This window comes from Electrophorus electricus, chromosome 1 (genome assembly GCF_041902795.1).
Source record: "Electrophorus electricus isolate QZ-2024a chromosome 1, ASM4190279v1, whole genome shotgun sequence".
In the NCBI taxonomy this organism is placed as follows: Eukaryota; Metazoa; Chordata; class Actinopteri; order Gymnotiformes; family Gymnotidae; genus Electrophorus; species Electrophorus electricus.
The window spans coordinates 1174783-1196516 of NC_137497.1; the positions used below are offsets into that span (position 1 = coordinate 1174783).

General features: G+C 39.0%; 1 long non-coding RNA gene across 3 annotated transcripts; it reads left to right on the top strand.

Moving 5' to 3' along the window:
• The first annotated feature begins 4808 nt into the window (after positions 1 to 4808).
• On the top strand, positions 4809 to 11102 carry LOC118241290 (uncharacterized). Of its 3 annotated transcripts, none has more exons than XR_014125006.1 (6): positions 4809 to 4936; positions 5192 to 5340; positions 5916 to 5957; positions 6167 to 6280; positions 8503 to 8534; positions 8933 to 10304. It is a non-coding gene; the product is annotated as an uncharacterized LOC118241290 (long non-coding RNA). The 3 variants fall into 3 exon arrangements; XR_014125002.1 differs by adding an exon at positions 10879 to 11102 and having other exon boundaries at positions 4871 to 5340; positions 8933 to 9001; XR_014124999.1 differs by having other exon boundaries at positions 4871 to 5340.
• Positions 11103 to 21734: the final 10632 nt, after the last annotated feature.

Below are 21734 nucleotides of genomic sequence, written 5' to 3' on the forward strand. Positions count from 1 at the left end.
ACACCTTGTTAAAGACACTTATAGGCTGACTATTAGGATGTCAGAAAACAAGGGAGTTTTGTAGCAACTGATTCCAATAAGTGTAAGTAGTTAAGGCTTCATAGTGCTGTATAATTCATGTCACTGGAGAATAAACAAAGTGATGTTTGTGACGGACCGCTCCTCCCCCTACAGTCACGTGGTACGGCCCCCCGCGTGCAGGGGGATCCACAAATGTACTGTGTCTGTTTTTGTAACCACGCCCCCCGGGAATGCACACACGAGTATAAGGTTTAATGTTAAAGTCTTGTGTGTCTATTTAAACTCCTGTCCGTGTGCTCGCTTTGTTGGTTATTGTCACTAGCTATGTCTCTTTGTGAGTCGTAAATGTAAACAGTAGCTGTAGCACGTAACGTCTGTTTGTTTCCACAGTTTCATATTTAAGTGTATATCTCTAGTGTTAAATGTTTAATAATGTTCACCCTTGTAGTTGTATGTCAGTGCCACTTGTGTTGTCCATGTTTAATGGTAATAAATGTCTTTCATGAACGAGGAATTCTGTGTGTTTGGCCCTGCTACACTCGGGCGAGCAGCATTACAATGTTGCCTTCATAAAAAATCTCTTTTTCAAATAACTACACATATTCAATTTTTCAACTTCCTTTGTGTATGAATATTTTATTTTTTTTGCAATATGGAAGCAGATATGAGAATATGTCTCTTACATTCAATCTGGATCATTAGAAAAATGACAAAATTATGTTCTGATGTGGTTCAGTTACTAAGAATCAGTCTCTGTAACAGCAGTAGAATGGACAAAAGGTAAAGTTGCTTATTAGCTTTGTGTGCAAGGAGGTCATTTGAGTTTTCAGATCTTTGTTTGGCTTTTTTGAACAGTGAAGGTAACACCAGGGGAAAAACAAATCATTTTCACTCATTTTATTTTCAAACAGATTACAACACATCTTAAATAAGTGGTGTAAGTGAGTATGATATCACTTCCTGTTGAGCAAGGGACAGGAAACATTAGCTTAGAGGGAGAATAACTCTTTCACATTCCACATTAGTTGTGTCATTTGTTTCAATTTACATAGCAAACACACAATGATGTAAAATAATACATGCATTCAAATAATTTTACAATAAATAAAAATATAAAAAGAAATCTGGAGATAATTATATAACATGTTTAAAGAACAGCAACAAGCATGCATGTCTGTGTTTGTGGAAGCCTTCAGTACATTTAACTCACTGTATATTAACAAATACCATGTTAATATGTATGTATACATTTTGTAACAGATGAGACTGGAAAACAAGGACAATCCATATTCAGGTAAAAATTTAATAGCAAAAGGCAGCACAAAAAGACAAGGAAGAGAGTAAACCAAAATGTAGAGCAGGATGAAAACACCAGTAATGACAGTGAGCAAAATAGCACAAGTACAAAGGGCTAAACAGGGATCAGAGACAGAAAAAAACACAGGCTAAGTTCAGTAAACAAGTGAGACAACAGAGCAAGAAACAGCTTGGTAATGCTGACTACAGAGCTGACAATAGAGTAGCATAACTGGTGGTTTAAAAAGCAGATAATGGAAAACAGGCGAGTACAATACAACTTTTGAGACAACACTAGAATTCTGGTGTAACGACCCCATCACATACAACCCTTGTGAACTTGATGTCCCAGGACAATATGGGCACAACATACTCTACCAGGTTTCAATCATATATTGGTATTACACACACACACACGGAGTATTACTTCAGCGTGGGCATACACCAACAGTTTTAGTTATGAACTGGGGTGGCTTGATGACAGTAACTCCCCTGCAAGGAGTCCAGGACGACCAAGGCACAAAGGTTGGGGACACTCACTCAACCTCTCAGAGAGTCTTGTATAACCAGGAAGGTGTCCAAAAGAGGACACACTGTGAGGACAATCCCTGGGATGAGGGGCAGATCTTTCCGGGATTCGCCCGTGGTAGTCAGCAAACAGTCCCTCATCCAGGATGTCCTTAGCTGGCACCCAGCTCTGCTCCTCTGGACTGTACCCCTCCCAGGAAATAAAGCACCTCTTAGACTCCAGGATCTGGTGAAAAGACAAGAGTCCCATCAAACTTGATGGAAGGAAGAGGATCGATGCCAGGTGAAACGTCATCAAGGGGAGCTGCAATTACAAGTTTGAGCAGAGAAACATGGAATGTGTACGAGATGTGGTAATGAGAGGGTAGGTCGAGCTGGTACTAACCTCCTTAATCTGCTTCAATATCTTTAATATGACTATGGACTGAGTTTACGACAGCATCCTGTGCGTCGAAAGTCTTTCGGGGATAGCCACACAGTTTCAAGTTTCAAGTTTGGTTTATTTGTCACATACATAGTCATACACAGTACAACACGCAGTGAAATGAACGCAGTCTCCTGGCTGATATTCTGGGGCTGTCTCTCAGTGACGGTCCACCTTCTCTTTGTATTTCTGTAAAACCTGCACAAAACGCTCAGTGCATTTCCTCCCACACCTTCTCGGTGCTTCTCATCTAATCATCCACAGCAGGGACATCCATTTGAGTTGGAGTCCAGGAGAATGATAACTGAGGATACATTCAAAGGGAGTCATACTGGTGATCAAACTGCTAAGTGAATTCTGCGACATTTCTGCCCATATGAGACATTTGGACCAGTCCATAGGATGGTTGAAACAATAAATTCTTATGAACTTTCCCACCTCCCGATTCATTCTCTAACATCGGCCGTTAGACTGGGGAGGATAGCTTGATATAAGACTTATGGTCACTCCCAAGTGTTCAAAAAATGCAGACCAAAATGCAGACTGGGAGTAAAAAAACAGTCTTATATAATCCAATAATCAGGACATACAGGTGAGTTCAATATTGTGGTGACACTGATCTGATTGGACGCCTCCAATTGGTTGAGTCGTTGACTGGGTGATGAACAGGTTGCTGGGTATTGTAGTCTGTCAGGGGATTTGGCATTATGATATTCAGTGATTTGAAAAGCAGTGGGCAGACAGGAAAATGGGATGAAGCAAATTCCCTGTAAGAACTGATCTATTTCTGTGAGGATGGTGGTGTGTCCAAAAGATTCAGGCAGGACTGTGGTGAAATCAATCGCTATGTATGTCCAGGGTCATTCAGGTACTGGGAGGGGCATGAGCTTCCCTGCAGGGGGTCTTACATTGGGAGAAAATAGAGCAAGAACAGATGTATCTAAGAACATCATTGGACAGTGACCCCCACCAACACTGGTTAGACAGCAGTTGCAGTGTGCGGGTCTCCGCTGGGTGACCAGTTGTCAGAGATGAGTGTGGCCAGGTTAACAAGCCAGTGTCTCCACTCTTCCAGAACTAGTTTCATAGCTAGAAGCTCTTTCTCCCCAATGCCATAGTTGCACTCTGCCGGTATGAGTTTGTGAGAATAAAAATCCACAGGGTGCAACTTGGAATTTTCAGCTCTCTGAGAAAGCACCGTCCCTACACCAACTTCAAAGGCATCTACTTCTACAACAAAGGGGGCCAGGGGATCTAGGTGTTTTAGAACAGGTGCCCTAGTGAACCCTTTCTCAAGTTTGTTGAAGGCCTGTTCAGTCTCACGAGTCCAACGTAGTTTTACGGTATCCCCTTTAAGAAGAGCAGTAAGAAGGGTTGCCATGCAACTGATATTCCTAATGAAGCAATGATAGGAGTTGGTGAAACCTAGGAAACTGTAATCTTTTTATTGTAGTGGGTACTGGCCACTAGAAAATATCCTCAATCTTCCTATTGTCCATTGTTATACCATTATGACTGATCTCATAGCCTAGAAACAAAATGGATTGACATTGGAATTTGCATTTCTCCTCTTTAACAAATAGCTGGTTATCAATCAAACACTGTAGTACTGAACCTACGTGTTGGATGTGGGATGTGAGGTCTGGGGAATAAATAAGAATATCATCTTTATATGCGGTGACAAATTTTCATCATTTATGAATGCCTGGAACACAGAAGGCGCGACACTAAAGCCATACGGCCTAACTCTGTACACATAATGCCCCCTAGTTGTGACAAAGGCTGTCTTCCACTCATCTCCCTCCTTAATCCTAATTAAATTGTAGGCACTTCTTAAATCCAGTTTAGTAAAATAATGCGTCCCTGAGTTGTTCCAAGGCATTATGTATGAGAGGTAATGGGTAAGTGTAAGTAGCCACGCCTATGGAGCTTTACCATTAAGTGTGGTGTATCAGTATATCGGAATAAAATATACGAAACCATGATGTCTTTAGTTAAAGAACAAATCAGAACTTCAAATGAAATTATATTACCAGAATGTAATTACCAGGAGAGTGTACACTTTCTAATGTCAAGATTGTAAAAAAAATCTTAATTAAATAAAACTTTTAAAAGAAATTGCAGTTACAAAAGGTTGCTTTCCTGTGTAGTGTGTAATTTATAGATATAGTATATAATTTATTTTCTATCACTCAGACAACCCATGATGTCTTTAGTTATCAGAAAATATCAGAACCTAAATGGAAATTAAAATTACCAGAATGTAAATGTACACTTTCTAATGAGATTCTAAAAATATTAATTAATTATAACTATAATGTGAAATTGTAATTACAAAAGGTTGTTTTCCTGTGTAGTGTGTAATTTATAGATATTGTACATCAATTTTATACCACTGAGTTTTTATGCTATTTTTTCTGTCTTCTGCTTTTTGTTATACTAATATTTTTCTACTATGTAAAATAGAATTGAATTAAGTGCATCACAGATATATATCATTGTGTTAATTTTATATACCGATCACAGATTAGTCTGTGGTGAAAGCCACACCTCCTCCATATAGATCAGCAGACCTTAATCTGACACAGAGTTCCTCTTTGTCTGGGCTCTGATAAGATACAACAATGGCTTTCTGTTCAATTCTGACTCTGCTGCTCTGTGGTGTAGGTAAGTAGTGTTCATTCAGGATATTATTCAACTGTAAGAAAAACCCTGAACTGTATTATAAGCTTTGCTTGGTCGTTTCATACATGTGAGATTTCTAATCATTCTTATTTTCTAAGATTTCTGTATGATGGTTAGGCTGAAATGTTACACAGTTGGCCAGTCTTATATAAAGTTTAGATTTTAAGTCTAATGTTTTGTAGTACTAAGCTTTCTTACTAAGATTACTGTTAACCAATATTGATCTTTTTGTTATAGATGTATGGACCTTTTTTAACAGATGCAAACGATAAAGAATGGTTTGACGACAATCATGTTTCATCAGTGTTTGATCAGCAGTGTTTCATCAACAGGGATTGATCTGCAGGGTTTATTTAGCAGTGCTAAACTGTCATTGTGGGTTGCAGGTTTGTTTCCAGTGTCTCTGTACTCTCAAAACACTCAGATAGCAGAACCTGGTGTTGATGTCACTATGTGGTGCCAACACAGCCTACATGGCTCAGGTTCCATATTCTGGATCAAACAGACGAGTAACTCTGTACCACAAAGTGTTGCATGTAAAAATCACAAATCTAAAAACTGTTACTTCTTCACTCCAAACAATCAAACTGTGATGTCTGTGAATGACAAGAATGCCTCTCTCACCATCACTGGTTGAGGACTGTATTACTGCAGTTTGCTGCTAAATGATAAAATAACCTTTAGCAACACAACATATTTACATGTCAAAGGTAATAATCTAATCTGAGGATATTTCATTACTCATGTACTGCATTTATTGAACCACCTGAGTTAACCAGGAACATTGCCATTGTTTTTAAATAACACACTGGTCAAACCACTGCAGACCTAAACATGTTTGAAACACACATTTTGTTAGGTTTTAAATATTTAAGGCATATTTATGCAAATAGCAAAGAAGAACATTGCATTTTACCATATTAGATTATTCAGCCTGTAAAAATATTGATTCATTTTGTAGACAGAAATGAAACACCTGAGAGCATCAACATAACTAAAGAAGGTTTGCCATTTCTCTTTTCCTAGTTTGCATGCTTGTCCTGTTCTTGGATTAGTAGACAGTTGGTTTTACACTCAGTCACCAGATTGTAGGATTGATGTGCATTTCCCATTGTATATCCTTGTTGTTTTCTGTGTATATCTGTGTATCAATTGAACTTAATGGGCAAAACTTGCTGACTTAAATGTAATAATGTTCTCATTTTTTCTAAGGTGACTGTGTGGGTTTATTCACTCTCACTGTGGCGTTTGGTGCAGCGATAGTGATTCTCCTCAGTTCCCTTCTTATCATCTATAACAAACAGAAGAACGGAAAAGACATGAAGGGTAAAGTATTGCCTTATAAAGCTCAGCTAATTTAGACATAACAAGGCCTACACGTTATTGTATTTTGAATTCTTAAAATTAAATTATTTCTTTTTAAAAAAGATATTTGACCCATTCATCACTATCATGTTCTGGGAAAAAAATAGACATACAGTTTATATAGAGACAGAATTTACTGAAATAGGAAAGCATTTTGTAAACACAGAACACAGAAAAAAGTAAACACAGAACAACAACCACCCTGCACATACACTCACTGACAACTTCATCGGCTGTGCCTGTCTTCTTATTGTAGCATCTCAGCCTCCCTTAAGCCCATAACTGTTCAGTTTCTGACCACTGCTAGTGGATATTATTTGGGTGGCAAATCATTCTCAACTCAGCAGTGACACTAACACACTAGAGTCATGGTAGGGTGTGCTGGTATGTGTGTATCAGACACAGCAGTGACACTAACATGGTAGAGTCATGGTAGGGTGTGCTGGTATGTGTGTATCAGACACAGTAGTGACACTAACATGGTAGATTCATGGTAGGGTGTGCTGGTATGAGTGTATCAGACACAGTAGTGACACTAACATGGTAGAGTCATGGTAGGGTGTGCTGGTATAAGTGTATCAGACAAAGCATTGACAATGTCATGGTAGAGTCATGGTAGGGAGTGCTGGTATGAGTGTATCAGACACAGTAGTGACACTAACATGGTAGAGTCATGGTAGGGTGTGCTGGTATGTGTGTATCAGACACAGTAATGACACTAACATGGTAGAGTCATGGTAGGGTGTGCTGGTATGTGTGTATCAGACACAGTAATGACACTAACATGGTAGAGTCATGGTAGGGTGTGCTGGTATGAGTGTATCAGACAAAGCATTGACAATGTCATGGTAGAGTCATGGTAGGGAGTGCTGGTATGAGTGTATCAGACACAGCAGTGACACTGACATGGTAGAGTCATGGTAGGGAGTGCTGGTATGAGTCTATCAGACACAGCAGTGACACTAACATGGTAGAGTCATGGTAGGGTGTGCTGGTATGAGTGTATCAGACACAGTAGTGACACTAACATGGTAGAGTCATGGTAGGGTGTGCTGGTATGAGTGTATCAGACACAGTAGTGACACTGACATGGTAGAGTCATGGTAGAGTGTGCTGGTATGAGTGTATCTGACACAGTAGTGACACTAACATGGTAGAGTCATGGTAGGGTGTGCTGGTATGAGTGTATCAGACACAGTAGTGACACTGACATGGTAGAGTCATGGTAGGGTGTGCTGGTATGAGTGTATCTGACACAGTAGTGACACTGACATGGTAGAGTCATGGTAGAGTGTGCTGGTATGAGTGTATCTGACACAGTAGTGACACTAACATGGTAGAGTCATGGTAGGGTGTGCTGGTATGAGTGTATCAGACACAGTAGTGACACTAACATGGTAGAGTCATGGTAGGGTGTGCTGGTATGAGTGTATCAGACACAGTAGTGACACTGACATGGTAGAGTCATGGTAGGGTGTGCTGGTATGAGTGTATCAGACACAGTAGTGACACTGACATGGTAGAGTCATAGTAGGGTGTGCTGGTATGAGTGTATCAGACACAGTAGTGACACTGACATGGTAGAGTCATGGTAGGGTGTGCTGGTATGAGTGTATCAGACACAGTAGTGACACTAACATGGTAGAGTCATGGTAGGGTGTGCTGGTATGAGTGTATCAGACAAAGCATTGACAATGTCATGGTAGAGTCATGGTAGGGTGTGCTGGTATGTCAGACACAGCAGTGCTCCTGAAATTTTTCAACATGTTCATATAAGTTCTGGGTTGAAAGTGGTCCACCACTTAAAATATCCTGACAACATTGGTTCGGTGGGCAGAAACTGACCAATGATGAAGAGCTAAAGTGTGACTGAAACAAGTGCAGTATGATGATAGTCATAAACTGTACACAAAGTTTTTTCTCAGTAAAGTTTAGTGAAGTAATAAGATTTGTCTGGAAAGAAATTTAATCCAGGTGGAATTTGCTTATTGAAAAATAAATAATTTATTTTAAATTTAATTCTGCCTGTGTTTTGTTATGGGTAGAAAGCAACTGTCATTATATTGCCCTTACAAATAATATATACTTTTGAAATAATATATATGATAAAATACCTGGAAAACTACATTTTTATGTTTCATTTTTATAGTAAAACAATTTTTCATTGTCACATATTACAACAGATGGTAACCTTGACATCCTACGCACAAAACAGGTAAGTATGGGAATGTTAATTTTATTTAATTTTAATTATTGTGCATTAGTTATTATATACCTTAATACATATCTTTCATGTGTGGACAGAAAACCTACATTATTCATGAGCATTTTTAGTCCAGGTTCTGGCAGGGAATGAAAAAAACAAAAAAGCAACCAGTATGATCTAATGGGTAAGCTGGTTTCATGAGAAGTACATAGGAAGCATAGGCTGTATATACTGTCTGTGATGTAAACGTTTAAAATATTATAAAAGCAATTTCATTAAAAGCTCCAGCCATGTTAGGATTTAAATGCAACATCAAGCTTCAGATATGTTATAAAGCCTTTGGAGAAGGCGGGGGGTGGGGGGTATTGTTTTATCACTTCTGACTATCATCCACTGCACTGTTGCAGGAGCAACAGCATGACCTGATGAACTACATTACCCACAAAACCCACACATCAGGGACACATAGAGAAGAGGTGCATACCCATGTTATAAATTATTCTACCAGACTAACAGTAGCTTAGCATGTTGATGTAACATAATATTCATTACTGAACAGTAATGTGGATGTTTATGTGTTGGTTGTGCTTTGGTAAACAACACAAACTAAAATAGAATGTCATGGAGGAGGTAAAGGTGTATTGCTCTTTAGGAATTACAAATATGTAATGCCAAAGTAAAATTTGAAATTTGTTTATTGAGCTGTAAATCCATGAGGTAGGATATTCATGTGGACATGTTTGGATCAACAGTCCTATAAAATCAACATGTAAACTGAATTAGGTGAGTCTTAAAATAGGGTCTCTAAAATATAACATTGTTTTCATAATGATAGGCGAGACTGTACGACTATGTTCTAAAGTTTGGCAACTTTTCAAGCTGAGTATATTGTATTTCGAGTTGAGTAAACTTTTTACGAGTATAACTGTACATGTTCACACACCAGTGTTACCATACGAAGGACCACATTTGTACACAAATGATAACAAGCTTACAGCTTTCAAAACACAAACTCACTGTAGTGTTTGAAAGTTATGTGCTATGAGAAATTATATTAGGCTATTATTACATGTGAGTAAATCTGCTCAATTTCTATGAAATATGGCATGTGACAGAATACAGTCATTCATCTGTTATGCTGACTGTTGACATTTTGAAACATTTTTTAAAAATGTATTTTTCTTCTGTAAATTGATTTATTTCTGAATTAAACATGAAAAATATGGAACACTCATGGTTTTATCAATTGGCATTTGAGTGGATTGTAAAGAGCAATCAGATGAAGAAATTCCAAAAATATATTTGGTTGACAATCGAAGAAGCAAAAGCGTGTGCTTTGGGAAGCAGTTCTATACAGGTGAGGCCACCTGAAGGAGATCAGGCTTATAAGCACTGATTAATTCCCAGCTCATGACCTCTCTCTGGTGGCAGAAAGCTGGCGTTGCAAGCCACCCGTATTTTACCACTTCAGTTCAGGTGCAACGGGCAGAGTAACATGGAGTGATGACAACAGTTCACTCAGGGACATCTGGTAAATAAGACTAGAATACTGGTTATACTGTAAAGCCTTTATTTAAACCCCCCCCCCCACAAACTAACAAAAAAATGATAGTGGAATCAACCCAATGAGGCAAAGAAGCATGCAAGTGTGAGGGTCAGTGACATTTATTAAGGCCAAATCCATAATAATGTACAGGAGGACAGACCAGGGTCAAATAGCCAGACATGACACTTAACACACAACACTGGGACATCAAACAATGATCAACAAAGCTGACAGAAAACACGGGGTATGTACACACACAGTTAACAAGGGGAATATAGAAACAGCTATAACAAATCAAGGACTGGGGAAAATAAAACAAAATGTGGAACTAGGGAACACACAGCTCCAGAAAAGGGAAATTGTGACACACATTTCCTCTGTTATGTTATTGTTTAACTCAGCTAACGCTCCTCAGATACCATCTAGCATTAAAATGCTAGCAGACATCAGGCCGTCCTCATTTGAGTGCATATTTTCAAGATGTGCCCTCCGGTCGCTAGTGCCGCAATGACAGGCTAACTGTAGCTTGCATATAACCTTATCACAAGGTTGTAGAATTTTGCCACCCAGGAACCAAAATATAATGGAATGCAAATCAGTCTTTCTGCATCTAAGTTGTGAACTCTGTCTTTCGTGAAACTCTCCTTTCTGTTGTGAACTCTGTCTCCTCCAAGCAAAAACAAAAACAAATCAGGCCCATTCAACTTAGACAGAACCAGGGTTTGCTTGAGTGTTGGGCCTTAACTCTAACCACTCTACACCACAAAATATCACAAAGTACTTTTTCTCTCTCACAAAATCCATCAGGACAAGAACAAAAGACAAACAACTAAAAGATGGGAAACACATGGGAACACTGCCTGCAATAGGAAGAGAATGATCTTCTCCTTTCTTCTCTCAAAGCTTCACAAACAGAGTGGCCTGTACAAAGCTGTTATATAGGAGTGTGACCTCCTGTGGGTGATCAGGATAACAAGGCTAAACGGCATGTGGGTTGGTGCTGGCGGAAGGTTGGTGCTGCAAGCCGCCTGTTACATTTTTCTTGAAATTCTTACACTGGTAATGCAAATAAAATTATATTTCAAATTGAAGGAATGTATGCTATGTCATTCAAGCACCATAGCCTGTGACACCCTGTCACATGGTAATTCAGAGGGATTTATGGAAGTGATTCTCCCAGTCACATGGTAATCCAGAGGGATTTATGGAATTTACTCATATACTCTATACCAGACAGTGGTATACAGTGTCATGTTCTATCAGACAGTGGTATACAGTGACATGCTCTATCAGACAGTGGTATACAGTGTCATGTTCTATCAGACAGTGGTATACAGTGTTATGCTCTATCAGACAGTGGTATACAGTGACATGTTCTATCAGACAGTGGTATACAGTCTCATGCTCTATCAGACAGTGGTATACAGTGATGTTCTATCAGACAGTGGTATACAGTGTCATGTTCTATCAGACAGTGGTATAAATTTACATGTTCTATCAGACAGTGGTATACAGTGACATGCTCTATCAGACAGTGGTATACAGTGACATGTTCTATCAGACAGTGGTATACAGTGTCATGCTCTATCAGACAGTGGTATACAGTGTCATGCTCTATCAGACAGTGGTATAACATTGACATGCTCTATCAGACAGTGGTATACAGTGATGTTCTATCAGACAGTGGTATACAGTGTCATGTTCTATCAGACAGTGGTATACAGTGTCATGCTCTATCAGACAGTGGTATATGTCACAGAATGCTCCCCTCTCCTTTAGTCACGTGGTATGGGCCACCGTGTGCAGTGGGACTTAATCGTCTTGTTTGTAACCACGCCTTTGTACTTAGCACACACCTGCACATGGTTTAGTCTGGTAATGCCTGTGTGTGCTTAAACTGCTGTGGGAGTGTGCTTCATTGTCAGTTATTGATCATGTTCATGTTCGTGTTAATGTTTATGATCATGTTGTCTTTGTTAAATGCTTACATCGTTAATGTTAGTTGTATGTGTAGTCATGTTAACCATTTACGTTGTATGTGAGTGCCTTTGTCTTCTGTGTTTTTCAATAAATGTCTGTCTCCGTCCAGAGAGTCTGTACATCCCGCTCCTTGCCCTGCGGCACTCGAACCGTTACAGTATACAGTGTCATGCTCTATCAGACAGTGGTATAACATTGACATGCTCTATCAGACAGTGGTATAACATTGACATGCTCTATCAGACAGTGGTATACATTGACATGCTCTATCAGACAGTGGTATAACATTGACATGCTCTATCAGACAGTGGTATACATTGTCATGCTCTATCAGACAGTGGTATACAGTGTCATGTTCTATGCTGTGGTGTGGTGGGGATGTGGTCTGAAAGTGAGGGATCCTAACAGACTGAACAGGCTTGTCAAGAAAGTTAGCTCTGTCATAGGAGGTGGAACTGCTCTGGGCCTACAATGTAGTGTACAATATAAATAAATGCTCTTCGTCCCCAGCCTGGTTGGTTCTATGATCTCACCATCCTGAACCCCCATCCATGAGTAAGATAGTACTGTAATGACACAAATGAAACAATATTTACACATTTATTTTTTATTATTAGAATAATAATTTCAAAAGGCTTTTGATGGGGAGTATACCAGTCTACTGTAAGAACTAAAATAAATGCAGTTTACAGTCATACAGAATTCAGTTATGTAACAGACCTAAACCTTACTGAATTTCTTTTTTCAGTTTTTTTTCACAGATACAATGACCTCACAATTTAAAACAATAACAGAAAAAGACAATCCAGTGCTTTTATGGACCTGTTTTCAAAAGGGCACTAGAGGACACCAAATGTTCACTCATGAAAATTAAAACACAATGTCACAAGCTTGCTGTGAGACACTGTGCACAAGGTACAAGGTTGATTGCTTGATGATTCAGTCTACAAGACTTTATCTGAAGTGTTTTTATATATTTTTTTCTTTTCAGATGGTATTGTGGTTTTACTGTTAAGAACAGTGCTCTTAACTGACTCAACAGTTTTTACTGGGCATAATATTCTACACTATGCACCTTGTTCTGAATGAGTGCTCAGACACTATGATTCATAAATTCATAATATATAAATATTTGCTTATAACTACACTCTGACCTGAGTTTAAAATCTTTATCAGCATCCTTAGTTATTATTAGAGCTTATGTTACTGTAGTATTTATATATACTGATGTTTTTTAACTAACATTTTGAATAAATATATTGGTGCTAATTAACCATTCACACCATCCAAAAACTTTTTGCCCTTTATTCTAAATGTGCTAATAGAGAATAGTGAATAATGAATCATCTTAATAGTTTTGGCAAGTTTTACTGGCAGAACATTTCTGTGTGCCAGTTCCTATAATAATGACCCCTGTCCTCTCTTCCTTTGAGTGCAGGAACCCACTGGTTGTGTTATCTGTCAAGGAGCAGATAGACTTGTAAGTGTCAGGTGCTAGGGACAGTTATAGCTGTGTCTCATCTGCATACCAGTGAAAGCCAAAATTATATTTACTGATTAATTACACAAGTTAGGACAAGCATATGTAAATTAAACAATAAATGGACCAGAATCAGTTCTTGTGGATATAGTGTTAACAATCACTGTGTGCACGTGTAACACTTTTAACTTTCATGGTTCTCTATTTCAGTGTTCTTCAAGATTTTACTTCACTATATTGTAAAATTGTAATTCTTTATGAATGTAATGTGCGTTTATACTTTTAATTTTTTATTACGTTATAAAAAAATTGGCACCTGTTACAAGTGTTACGTGGGTTCAACTGCAACATTTTCTGAGCGTTACTGTGACACTGATATTTGAATAAAATTTCCGCAAAGACTCCTGATGTTCAAATGTAAGTTCACTTCGAGAACAATATCTTTCACTTTCTTTCTGTACCGTGTACAAGACGTCCTGCTCTGTTTTTGCTGCCTTGCTTGGTTGGTTTTGTCTCTGAAGCTGCTTAACTTGTTCTATCGTTCTCCAGGGACAGGTGTTGTGTATTTGAACTTAAACCCACTGGGACTCCTGCTACACCTCCTACTACCACACTCTCGCTCTTGGGCCATCGTGCCTGCTCCGTGACTTGAGTTAAACTTTAAATTAAAGGCGAAATCATGTCTTAACTAAGAGGATGGACCAGAAAATAACGTTAAAGAGAGCCCTACTTATTCTCGCCGTTAGCATTCACTGGGCATCTGGAGGCAAGTTCAGTGATTATCATATTTTTACATTGTAACAAATGATCATGGTTGTATTCTGCTGCGTTTTTGTCGTTGATTGGATCAAAAATATTTTAACCCATCACCAATTCATTGAAATATTACGCTTGCCCGGTTCGGAATAATACGCTATCCGCGCTTAACAAAAGCTCTGTGCGCGCCTGCATCGTGCATTACGGTAACCCGTTTGTGAAATGACGTAGGGGGATACCTCTCGCGCATTTATTGAGACTCTAAATGAAATGTGTTCAACAGATTAACTAATAAACATCTTACTAAGGCCTAATGCACAAAATACATTTGTAGGAAATTCAAAAATCTACTTATTTTCATTTAAATCCGCTACATAAAGATCACTTAGCTATACGTGATTAAGATTTCCTAATGTTTTTTACTGAGACAGTAGACAAATTACATCACCTCAGTATAGTTTATTTTAAAATTCCATAAAAACACAAATCAAATTACCAATTCACTTCATTATCTTGTTGGAAAAAACTTTCCAACATATTCACAGAATGACATTGAAGTATTTTTATTATAGGAATTTGTATTGGGATGGCAAAATCCTGTTAAATGTCTATTTGGACTATTTTGTATATCATATTTTAAGATGTATAAAACTGTTATCAGATCACTCCACTATATTCTTGATTATACATTTTCTCATGTACCCATGGTATGACTTTCAATAACCTTTACTGTAGAAACTCACATAAAATGTCTAACTGGATCACTAAATTGAAACTTTTTGAAATGTTATCAAACAAACAAATCAAACTGTTATCAAATAACTACACAATATTCTTGAAATACACTTCCTCCTGTACCCATGATACTACTTTTGGACATTTTTACTGTATGACAGTATGGCAGAGTGACTCTTTACCTCCAGGTCTGTAGTGATGTTATAACAGTATGACAGAGTGACCCTTTACTAGCAGATGTGTCAAGAGAAGATGTTTTTCACCTGCAAGACCTGGGTTTGAGACCTGTTTTTGTTACTGTCAGGGATGGGTGGAGTGGGAACAGAATTTCATCTCCATACAGCTTTGTAGATCTATTTAAACTTTAATGGGAAACCGAACAACATTCTGTTCATTCTGTTGTTTTTTCTGCATTCTCTCTGAACCAAAAGTTTGTAACTGCTCCACTCTTTAACTCATGAGCATTAGACCTCACTCCCTGTAAGTATAACCCTGACCATTTATGGTCAATTCAAGCACATATACTCTTTAATCTTTACAGGCTGTCCTAAGGCCAATCGTCGTAAAAGAAGCGCAGATGAAGGAAGTAACTGTGCAGAATCTGGTAAATATGCATCTCCTCACATACACATAATGCCTCAGGGTGTCTTGTATTGTCCTGGTCATAGGACTGGTCACTGTCCTCATCCCACTCATCCCCCAACATCCCTTACACCTTCATACCCCACCCATCTCTTGACAACCTTCACACCATCCTCAACCCACCCATTCCCTGAAATTCCCAACACCATCCCCACCCCACACATTTGTCCTTTATCCCTGTCTCTACTCTGTTCCCTTGTACCCCAGCAGTAGGCTGAGAATGTTTTGGATTAAACTATATGTATGTCCATACTCACAGCATTACTGCTATGTTAACAGACATTTTATTCCAATTCCCATGGAATACTGTAAAGCTTGTCCTGATCCCCATCATTACAGCTTAAATATTTGGAATATTTGGAAACCTTAATTGCAGCATGCAAGTTTTGTTGCACTCTTAATACGTGTGTTCCTATTTGAAATGTGTTGGTGTTTTAATTACAAATGTGACGTCGGCAGGGAGGGAGAGAGATGTGAGTGCAAGTGCAGAGTGTTTTTGTTCTCCATAATGGAATAAAGAAACAAAACAGAACATGGTAATGAGACGTCTAAATACAGCAATAATAAAAAACTGCTGGTAGGCGCTGACACAGCAGAGCAGCTGGTAAATGCTTTGTTGTGAACCTGAGAGTCTCTTTGCAGCCTTCTGTGACTTCAGATAAAGTAGTAACTTTACTGATCTTTACTTTGCTGCATTTCTGTAAGTTTAATGGAATTTTTGGATTTATCTCTATTTAGTGTAGACAAGCCTCAGTATGCAGAGTCAGCAATATTCAGTAGTCAGCAGTCTTGCGACACAAGTTTTGAGCTGTGATTGCTATTTAGTCCGTAATTCACAGTATCTTGGTATATTTTGCCCCATATTGTATTATAGTGTAAAATGAATGTTTTCCTTAGCTCGTTAATGATTAACTAATGATTGTCTGGAGTGTAGCTCATTAATGCTAATTTATTCAGCAGGCAGGTACAGCTGTCAGTAAATCAGATAAAGTGCCTGCATGTTGGAGGTTTATCATTTACTTGCAAGATTAAGCACTGTTGGTAAAACAGAATTAAGAAGAATTTGAAAAGAAATAAAATGTCAGTTTAACATGATTTGATGTTTTTGTTTTTTGTCAGCCCTTTGCATTCAAAAAATGCTAATTTACGTGATTCTTTAAACTTTTACAGGTTCCCATTCTCTGCATTACTTCTACACTGCAGTCACACCAGGAATAAATTTCCCAGAGTACACTGCTGTTGGTCTGGTGGATGGTGAGCAGTTTATGTATTATGACAGTAACATCAGGAAAACGATCCCAAAGACAGCGTGGATAAAGAAGGTTGATGCTGAAGATCCAGACTACTGGAACAGAAACACACAGAATTCAAAGGGTTCTCAGGAGAGCTTCAAAGTCAACATTGGTACATTAATGGAACGCTTCAATCAGACTAAAGGTGAGGATGAACACACTCAGTACATGAATGACTAAACTCCACACAGCAGGTCCTAACATTCATTACTTGTGTAACGGTGAGGAGTGTAACACATGAGCAATACACCATGACTAGGAAAATACTTTTAATTATAAAAAGCCTTTAATATCCATTTGTATGGTTAAATGCAGATTATTATAAATGTTTAGATGTATTCCAAAAAGATCAAATATTTTGAATAGATGATTACATATTTTTACATTAACCTTTTGTGTATTAAATACCTGTGGCATTAGCAGTGTATCACTTGTGTATTTCAGGTAGTTTGGCTTTAAGCAATATAAGTGAAAAACAGTAACATAATTTAGAAAAGACTAACTAAAGCAAACCTAAATGTGTTTCAGTATTACAGATTTCCAAATATAAAAACTTAGCTAGTGCTGAAGTGCTGATCATAGAGTGGAAAAAGCCAGACAGTGAAACCCTAGACTCTGAAATGCTGCCACCTGGTGGATAATATCGAATCTGCAATTTTATGTGTAAACCTGCACACAGTCTGCAACACACAGTATAAACAGCAATCTCTCACACACAATATTTTACATTTTTGGTATTAGACTAAGAAGAGATATGGCCTAATGAGGTACTGGTATTGGTCTAATGGGGTACTGGTATGGGTCTAATGAGGTACTGGTATTGGTCTAATGGGGTACTGGTATGGGTCTAATGAGGTACTGGTATTGGTCTAATTAGTTACTGGTATGGGTCTAATGAGGTACTGGTATTGGTCTAATTAGTTACTGGTATGGGTCTAATGAGGTACTGGTATTGGTCTAATTAGTTACTGGTATGGGTCTAATGAGGTACTGGTATGGGTCTAATGAGGTACTGGTATTGGTCTAATGGGGTACTGGTATGGGTCTAATGAGGTACTGGTATTGGTCTAATTAGATACTGGTATGGGTCTAATGAGGTAGAGTGGTGTGGCATCACAGCACCAAGCAGGCAGGGCAAGACATAGAGAAAAGAAAACAATTATATATTCCAGTTTATGATTGTTTACATAAATGACAATGAGCAAATTACACAACATGTATGTATGAGTAGTGTAATCTCATGTGAAACCAGAATGTTTCATTTTCATGTTTAAATTGCTAAACTGATTAGTGAGGATTCTTTCAGACTTGCCTACTGTTGTGTTTTCTGAAATTCTCCTTTCATGCCTGAATGCTTGGCTAATTACTAGACCTTTTTTACAGTACACGCTATACTGAGAGGGTGACTGATAACATTAGTGAATCAGCTATTAAGAAACAATTCATACAATATTAATTAACTTTACATATATTACATAGTTATTTCAGTAACATATAACCTGTTGGTGTAGTTAAGAAGTATGTTGGCTGGACATAGCTAATACTGAGTGAAGTATAAGTTGTTAATACAGTCAAATATAATTATGGGAAACTCAAAGGACTGTTGAAGTGTTAATATGTAAAGTATTACAGAATCAGACAGACAAAGCTGGAGGGGCTTAATGTTCATTTAAAGCTCTTTATTAAATAAAGGAAACACAGTTATGCCAGCCTTAAGATGGGATATGCAAATGAGATGGATCAGCAGCTAATCTAATTGGCCAGTGAGCCAGTCACAGAACACCAGCTGCTTTTATTAACACTGGTGTTTTATTATAGGAGGACAGTTTGTGCTTGGCAGTTTCTGTGTGTTGGTTTGCCATTTGCGTTCCAGTTCCTACTCCGTTACCTAGGTGTCAGTTAGGGAGGACAAAGGTCAACATGTGCCTCCTCTGGGACAAAAACAATCTCAGACGTCAGGTCTGTCAGTGTCTCACATTATTGCAGAAAGCACATTTAGTCTACCTCACTTTTAAATGTTTGAAAGTGGAGCTGGTGTGTTAAAGGAACACAGACTGCATTCCACATGTCAGACATGCGCGAGGACTTAACGATGTACCAGAAACACCAAACTCAGAGACACACACCAGTACACACTTCTATGAGTCAACGTGCTTTATTTCCACAGCGCACTAATCCCACTAGACACCATCTTTTTGTCTGAGAGCTGAGCGTTTATGCTCCTCCATGAATCTGTAGTAACTCTGTGATTAGTGGATGGGCTCCCAGTACCTCCCTCCACAGTACACAACCATCATTTTATAAAAATAACAAGACTTTTAAATAAATAATAATTCTGGCCAAATCTAAGAGCCAGGAGAAATCACACTGTTTAAAAACAAAATCACAAGGATGCTGTGAGCAAGAAGTTTGGGCGTACATTTTACCGTCCTCCAAACTTTGAAGGGGACATGTCCCCGTCCCCCCACTATGTTCACTGTATTTCCCTCTACTCATCCAGCATGGAGGAAACGCTGTACAGCACTCGAAACAAAGAACTCCGTCCGTTTAGTTTTCGAGATGTTTATCAGCCGTCTTGTTCTGTTTGACTTTCTCTCAGTGTTGTCTTGCCGTACTCTCACTAGTGTTTACCTACTTGGCACCGTGATGTGGCACACCTTGCTTTCAAAATCCATCACATGAACAATCCCTAAAGCCCATTTAACACCAGACACGATAACCGTTAGCAACACGTATTGATCAGCGTAGCCGCTTCCAACAGCTGCAGTAATGATCACAGCAAGCAGAAAAACACACTTGGAGTTTATTTCTCCATCTGCTGCACAGCAAACCCGCAGCTCCTCCCTGGAAACAACAGAATGAAGGATCCCTGCTGTACCATACAATGGAGGCCCCTAGTCAAAACAGAAGATAGGCAGCTTTAGTCTAAACTTTGTTCAGCAGTAGTGGGCTACACTTGTTCAGTTCCCAGTGGAATCACTCAGTGTCCTACACATCCTAAAGTAGTTTTAATGACGATCTTCATCCAGTCCCAACTCGTGAACAAGGCGGTGGAGGCTCCTTGTGTCTAAGGAGTGTGATGGTGTTGGGAAGGCAGTGTGATGTGAGTGTGGTTGAGGAGTGTGATGGTGTCGGAGGGGGAGTGTGACGTGAGTGTGGTTGAGGAGAGTGATGGTATCAGGGAGGGAGTGTGATGTGAATGTCGTTGAGGAGAGTCTTTATTCTCCAGAACACAAACACAAACCAAAGGTTCCAGCGTCAGGTGGTAAAACCAGGCAACAGAACTAAACTGAAGCAAGTTCACTGACAGTGAGGCTCGTAGTGCAGCGGTGGGAGAGATCAGCTGCTCTGTGGAGTCGCCTTCTCAGACGCTCTGGATGAGCAGCTGCTCTGGAGGAGAGACCCAAACAAGTCACAGGCGCTCATGTTTATTAATCAGAGAACAGTAATGGAAGACGCTCTAGTTACGTAGTGTAAGAAGAAGTCTAGCAGTGGTCACGGCACAGTGACCTGTACTGTTGACCTCTTCTACACTCAAATGTTGTCTATGTTAGGTTTAATTCTGAGGTAAAAGTAAAGACATTTTAAACGACCCATTATGTGAAAACAGAATGTGAACAACGACCTCCATGCCTTAGCCAAACCACACTAATCACGTCCGGTGGAAACAGCGAGTGTGTTGGGGCGACTGCGACTGTCCACGTATGCCGCACAGATGCTGGTATAAAACGGGCTCATGGCGCACACACACTGATAAACGCTCACTTCTCCTTGTCTCTGGCACACACTGATAAACGCTCACATCTCCTCGTCTCTTAGGCACACACACTGATAAATGCTCACGTCTCCTCATTGGTCTGCTCTCCTCTCATCAGTCATTTCTAGTTGATGTTACTCTACGAACCTTGTTACTGGTCTTCATTGTTGTTTGTAAACATGTATGTTTTCTACTGTTTGTAAACTCATGTTTACATAACATAGTAAATGTTTATAAATGGTGCTCTTCACTTACCAGTGAGATGTTCTAGAGTTCTCCAGCTGTTTATGCTGATTTATAAACTACTGCACAAGTAGCACAAAACATGGAAACTCTATAAGCGTATCTGATAACCCACTTTATAGGAGTGTCTGATAATCCACCTAATAGGAGTGTGATAACCCACCTTATAGGAGTATCTGATAACCCACTTTATAGTAGTGTGATAGCCCACCTTATAGGAGTGTCTCATAACCCACCTTAGTGTGATAGCCCACCTTATAGGAGTATCTGATAACCCACCTTATAGGAGTATCTGATAACCCACTTTATAGTAGTGTGATAGCCCACCTTATAGGAGTGTCTCATAACCCACCTTAGTGTGATAGCCCACCTTATAGAAGTATCTGATAACCCACCTTATAGGAGTGTCTGATAGCGCACTTTATAGGAGTGTCTGATAACCCACCTTATAGGAGTATCTGATAACCCACCTTATACCTTATAGGAGTGTCTGATAACCCACCTTATAGTAGTGTGAGAACCCACCTTATAGGAGTGTCTGATAACTCACCTTATAGGAGTCGGATAACCCACCTTATAGTTGTGTCTGATAATCTAATTATGGATACATCGACATGGGACTTCTGGGCCAGTGCTGATATCTGATATTCTACACGCACATATATGCAGAGGCCGATATACACATTTATAAAATGTAGTTGATAACTAACATTATAGACAAATCTAACATTCATTCTTTGCCTCATCACATGTGATTCTGTTCTTCTGTTCATTGATC